The 5,783-nt window shown below is 36.2% G+C and overlaps 1 protein-coding gene across 1 annotated transcript in view; it reads right to left on the bottom strand.

Moving 5' to 3' along the window:
* The window catches only part of LOC106110663 (trichohyalin-like), a 27,490-nt gene extending 22,586 nt beyond the window's left edge, over window positions 1–4,904 (bottom strand). The window contains exon 1 of the mRNA XM_013292556.1: window positions 4,670–4,904. The gene's annotated coding sequence lies outside the window, so the exon portion shown is untranslated. The remainder of the gene's footprint in view (window positions 1–4,669) is intronic.
* Window positions 4,905–5,783: the final 879 nt, after the last annotated feature.

The following is a 5,783-nucleotide window of genomic DNA, read 5'->3' as shown; positions in this document are numbered from 1 at the left end:
TTCCATGGACATCCGCCACACCAGAGGAACTACAGATGCGTTGCCGGCCTTTGAGGAAATTGTAGGCTCGCTTCTTGAAGGACCCTAAGTCGTAATGGTTTGAAAAGGCTTTCCTCTTTATAATATTAGTATAGATATATGTATGGTGCAACTACTACATTTTGTTAGGCGTGTATCTACAACGAAAGTGCAATGTATTAATTAATATTTTAACATATATTGCTGCGTTCGTGTTATTATAAATTCAACATGCATTTTGTGCAACCAACATGTTTATAGCTACGTACAGTCAACTGCATAAATGTATACATTTATAAAATTTTAGAACGCGCACACAAACTAACGCACTGTTTAGTCTTGTATTGATTCTTATAAGCTTGTCGGACGAGCGGTTTGAAGCTAGAATTCAATTCAATTCAAAATATCAATGTCGCGAGGTTATGTCGTAGATAATGAAATAACAATCGCGTAACATTAGAAACACTATCCTTAGTTGACCACCATCATAATTGATAACTTCACAACACACTTTAATCGAATTGGATGAAATGGCGACAGGTTACTGGTGTGACTTGTGATCCAAGAATGCCTCTTAAGCTTAAGGGACAGATCTACAAGTCCATCATAAGACCTGTCGTATTATATGGATCTGAATGTTGGGCCACCAAAGTTGCGGATGAAATTAGATTGCATGTGGCTGAGATGCGTATGTTAAGATGGATGTGTGGTGTGACAAGATTGGATAAAGTTAAGAATGTGTACATTAGAGAACGTTTGAAAGTAGCGCCAGTGGTGGAGAAATTGAGAAGCAAAAGGTTAGCGTGGTATGGACATGTTATGCGACGAGACGATGGGGACATAAACCAGAAAGTGTTAAGATTGAATGTGGATGGCTACAAAGGTAGAGGAAGACCGAAGAAAGTATGGATGGATTGTGTGAAAGAGGATATGCTTAAGAAAGGAGTGGATTCAGATATGACGGCTGATAGAGATGTATGAAAGAGCAGCACATACTGTGTCGACCCTCCGTAGGGGATAAGGGCAAGTGGATGATGACACTTTAATCGAATTGCAAACATTTACAGAGATTAACCAATTGATTTTATAACAAAACGCATCATTCCACAATTCAAAGACAACTGTCATCCATCTTTCTATCGTCGTCTTGACATCTATATGCACGATGCATTCAGCCAGTATTCAAAATGATTAGTTGCCAGTTACTTTAATGTTTAAAAAAAAAACATGCAGACGAATTGAGTACCTCCTTCTTTTGGGAAGTCGGTCAAAAAGTATCAATTCTTTCGCTCCCTTAAGCTTATATGGAAATCACACTACTCGATTTGTAGTGCAACTAAACAGTTGAATTGCTAAACAAACGATTGTCGAAATCGCACAACAGTTGTCAAATAGTTTTAATTACAACTTTTTTTATCTATATCTATACTAACATTATAAAGAGGAAACATTTGCATTTTCTATATTTGTATGTTTTGAAATAACTCAAAAACTACAGCACTAATAACAAAAATTCTTGCACCATTTAAAAGCTACCTTATCAGTAACATAGGCTATATTTTATAATTTCACGCGGACAAAGTCGCGAGCAACGGCTAGTAATCCATGCTAATATAATAAAGCGTTAACACACACTTTGTGGCGTATGATGTCAATAATCACAGCACATTCTTGAACAATTATTTCTAAAATAAAAACACCTACACTTGCATGCTATAGGCTATCTTCACGCTATAAACTTCGGGGGTAAATAAATTGAAAAAAACCTTCACGTGGGAAAGGGACCATAAACTACAACCTGCCAAAATCAAGGAAGCAAAGGAAGCGTTGTCATTTGTGCATTTTGATATTTGCAATTGAATTTGACAAATGTAAACAATGAAATAAAGTTTTTATAATTATACGCCGATGTAGCCAGTTGAAGCCGCACGGGAACAGCTAGTATTACAATAAAAACATGATATATGACACAATACATCAGAGCAAAGATGATCGGAAACTTTCTCTAAGGACCTCATTCCGTAACCGGTATTTTGAACACCATATTTATTTTAATTAGAACTCTATCATAGTTTTAATATTATTAGGGTTCCTTTTATAATGTAACAGTGTTAGAGCCTGCTTTAACATCTTCACACTGTAGGGTCGTCCCCACCACGACCACACAGAAGACAGGCGTGAAATGGAAGCAATTCCGCATAGTCTGAGTGTGGCACCGGAGGCTCAGCTTTAGTCCCTTTTCCTTCCCAACAGTTTTATTGGACCAAAATGATAGGAAGGAAACGTGGTTTTGACGGTGCAGGAGACGCATAGGAAGGGGAAATATCATCTTTATGTGCGTCTCCTCCGCCGATCGGGGTTAGGCAACGCATCCGCTATAGTAAATGTCTATGGGCAGCGGTCGCTTCGCCATTTTGGCGGATTCAGTTGGCCACTTGCTTGCCACCTTATGATATAAAAATATACAATTTAAATAAACTAAGAGACTAAATTATCACATGCGCGATTGTCGATTGTTTCGCAGTCAACTGTTTAGTTGCACAACTAAAAATTGAGTATTGCACCACCATATAAGCTCATAGCAGCATCGAAGCGAGTCTAAACAGTTGTGATATAGTTTTTTCGAAGGTGTACACTGGCTATAAACAGCCAGATAATTTAATTTAATTACATCGTAACAAATATTTTGAATGAATCAACTAAGATCTTAGAGCATATCTCGAATATTCGTGAGATCGTATTCGTAATATCGACATATTATTTTTGTGCAGCTCCTTCCGAGTGTAAAGTACAAGAACAAATCTCACAAATTGTCGAAGTTACGAATATGTTCTCGCAATTCAAATCTTCGTGATAGTCCTTATAATGAAAGAGTTGTTGACAAGTATCGAATCGTTTCGTGCGAAATAACGCGAAAGTATCTCATGTAAAGTATTGCGTGGATTCTTAAAAGGAAAATTGATTTATTATCATAAAATTTGCATAATCATGCGAATAAATAAATTTTATTGAAATAGAAAAGGCGAGGGTATGTTTACTCCGTATATAAAACGACAAGCTGTCGCGCGAAAACTTAGCGCAAAATTGGACCACCCGTTACACCATTTTGACATGACAAAAGTAGCCTATAATATGCCCGTCTATGTCAGCTACCCTCCAGTGAATGTCCGGTAAGTTGACAAACCAGTAAGCCACCAAAATCCGCCAAAATGACGAAGCGACCGCTGCCCATAGACATCCGCAATATATGACGCGTTGCCTACCTTTAATCGATCGAAGAGAAGAGGCCCATAAATATTATATTTCCCCGTCCTATGCGTCTCCTTCACCATCTAATCCAAGTTCCCTTTCCATCCTTTTCTTATAAGTAAAAGGGTGGGAAGGAAAATGGATGAAAGACGGGCCGGCACCACACTCATTAGACAAAACGCGGAATTTCTACCACTTCACGCCTGTCTTCTGTGTTATCGTGGTATTACGCGGAGCGAACCGACCCATGCTTGCGAAGATGTTAATGCGAGCTTTACCAATGTGTAAACAATCTATTCTATACTATCCATCTATACTATTATAATAAAGCGTAAACACACACTTCTTTGTTGCCTAAGATGTCAGCAATTACAGCATATTTTTGAATAATTCCGTTTTTAATAAAAAGCCCTACACTTGCGTCACGCTTTAGGCTACATATTTTCACGCCATTAAACTTAGGGGGTAAATATTTTGGATAAAAATCCTAACGTGGGAAAGATACCATAAGTTGCTGCCAACATCAAGGAAGCAAGGTTGTCATCATGTCATGTCATTTTGACATTCGCAATTGATAATTTGACGAATGTAAACAATAAAATAAAATTTTCATAATTTCATGAAGCCGCACGGGAACATCTAGTCATAAAATAATTAAAAAATGAAAAAATAGTAATGTCCGCCAAGAATGACATTACTGTTAATTTAATTTCAAAGTTGTAATGAAATTGAAAATTAAAATCTAAATGAAGGCGGCATTCCTTTGTTTTTATTTAAAACTTTATTGTATACGGAACCTAACAAAAAATGTGACCGATTCTAAATTCCAGTTTCGATGCCCACGATTCGCAAATTATTCAAATCGATTATAAAATCAGTCGATGAATAAAAAAAGTATTGAGGTTATTATTCAAAGCGAATTCGCATGCTTTTAAAGATGAGGAAATTACAAAGGACTAACTGTCGCGTGTGACTCCGACCGCGTGGAATTTAAAAAAACTAAAGCCTATGTGTTCTTTCAGAGTTCTACATTCAATAGTTTAGGCTACAAACCAACAACCATCAACACCAAAAATTTAATGCAAATCTACATTTTAAAAACACTATCGTTGAAAACATTTATTTCCAAAGTATTATCGTTCTAGTTTAAATTATTTTAATTATTTCAATAGAAGCATTAATTTCGGTTACAATTTATCGTATTTTTTAAAAGCACTTCGTTTTATTTAACTAAATAACCAACAAAACATCGTTACTATTTCTATCGTAACAGTTAACAATTTCTAAGAGAATCAAAAACTAATTAAAAAAACATTTAACTCTAAATTATTCTCTACATTTAATTTAATTAATAAAATGCATAATTGATTATAAATTTTATTATTTCTATAAATAAACTTACTTGTATAAAATTCCACAGTTATCACGTGATATTGTTTTGTCAACACCATTATCCGAACGCGTTAGGACGCCATCTTTTTTTAAAATTCGCGCCAAAATAACTGTCAAAGTGACGCCGGCCAACGTCCGCTCGTGATTCGGCGTACGAAAGACTGTTGAGTTTCGAATTACTGAATCGTAAATAGAAAACTTATTTGCGGTGTGCGTTTCGCGGTTGGTTCGTGTCGGGTGCTGACTGCTGAGTGACTCAGTGGAGCGAGGGGATGAATAATATTTAGTTTTTTTGTGTCGCCAGTAACAACAACCTTTAATTCAAGAAATGTATTGTTGTAGAAATTTATTCAGGCTCAGAGCCTACCCTAAGGGGTAACTAGGCAATAGTCAACCACGCTGCTATGCGGGTTGGTTGACTTCACACATATCTTTGAATTTCTTCGCCGATATGTGTAGGCATCACGATGTTTTCCTTCACCGTAAGAACGTCGGGTAAATTATGAACATGTGAAAATTCGAAAAATCGAAAATCACATTGCTATGGAGGGATTCGAACCCAAGACCTGTAGATTAAAAGTCAAGTGCTTAAACCACTGAGCCACCGACGCTCTCTATTTCAGTAGCGAAAAATTTGTATCCGATTCTTGAGGAAATTCCCCGAATTGATGAAAATGTTATTTAAGTTATGGTCTAATAAACTAGTGTACAATTTAATATCGTATACCTTTTGTCCTTGACTTCATCCGCATGGAATTTTAAAAAAAGTAAGTAGCCTATGTGTTCTTCCAGACTATGCTCTACAAATATGCTTTCCATCGTGATCCGTTCAGCAGTTTAGGCTACAAACTCTAACAAACATCCATCTAAACTTTCGCATTTATTATACTAGTAAGATTTTTAATTAAAAAATCCAATATACTAGTATGTAACTAAATATCTATTCACTTCTATAAGATACTAGCTGTTCCCATGCGGCTTCATCCGCATGAAATTATGAAAATGTTATTTTATTGTTTACATTTGTCAAATTATCAATAGCAAATGTCAAAATGACATGACATGACAAACCTTAGCAATCCTACTTTCTTAATGTTGGCAGCAACTTATGGTCTCTTTCCCAC

The sequence above is a fragment of the Papilio polytes genome, unplaced genomic scaffold (genome assembly GCF_000836215.1).
Source record: "Papilio polytes unplaced genomic scaffold, Ppol_1.0 DF824208.1, whole genome shotgun sequence".
Lineage (NCBI taxonomy): Eukaryota > Metazoa > Arthropoda > Insecta > Lepidoptera > Papilionidae > Papilio > Papilio polytes.
Note: the sequence above shows the minus strand (reverse complement) of the source record. Positions and strands in the feature narration are given on the sequence as shown.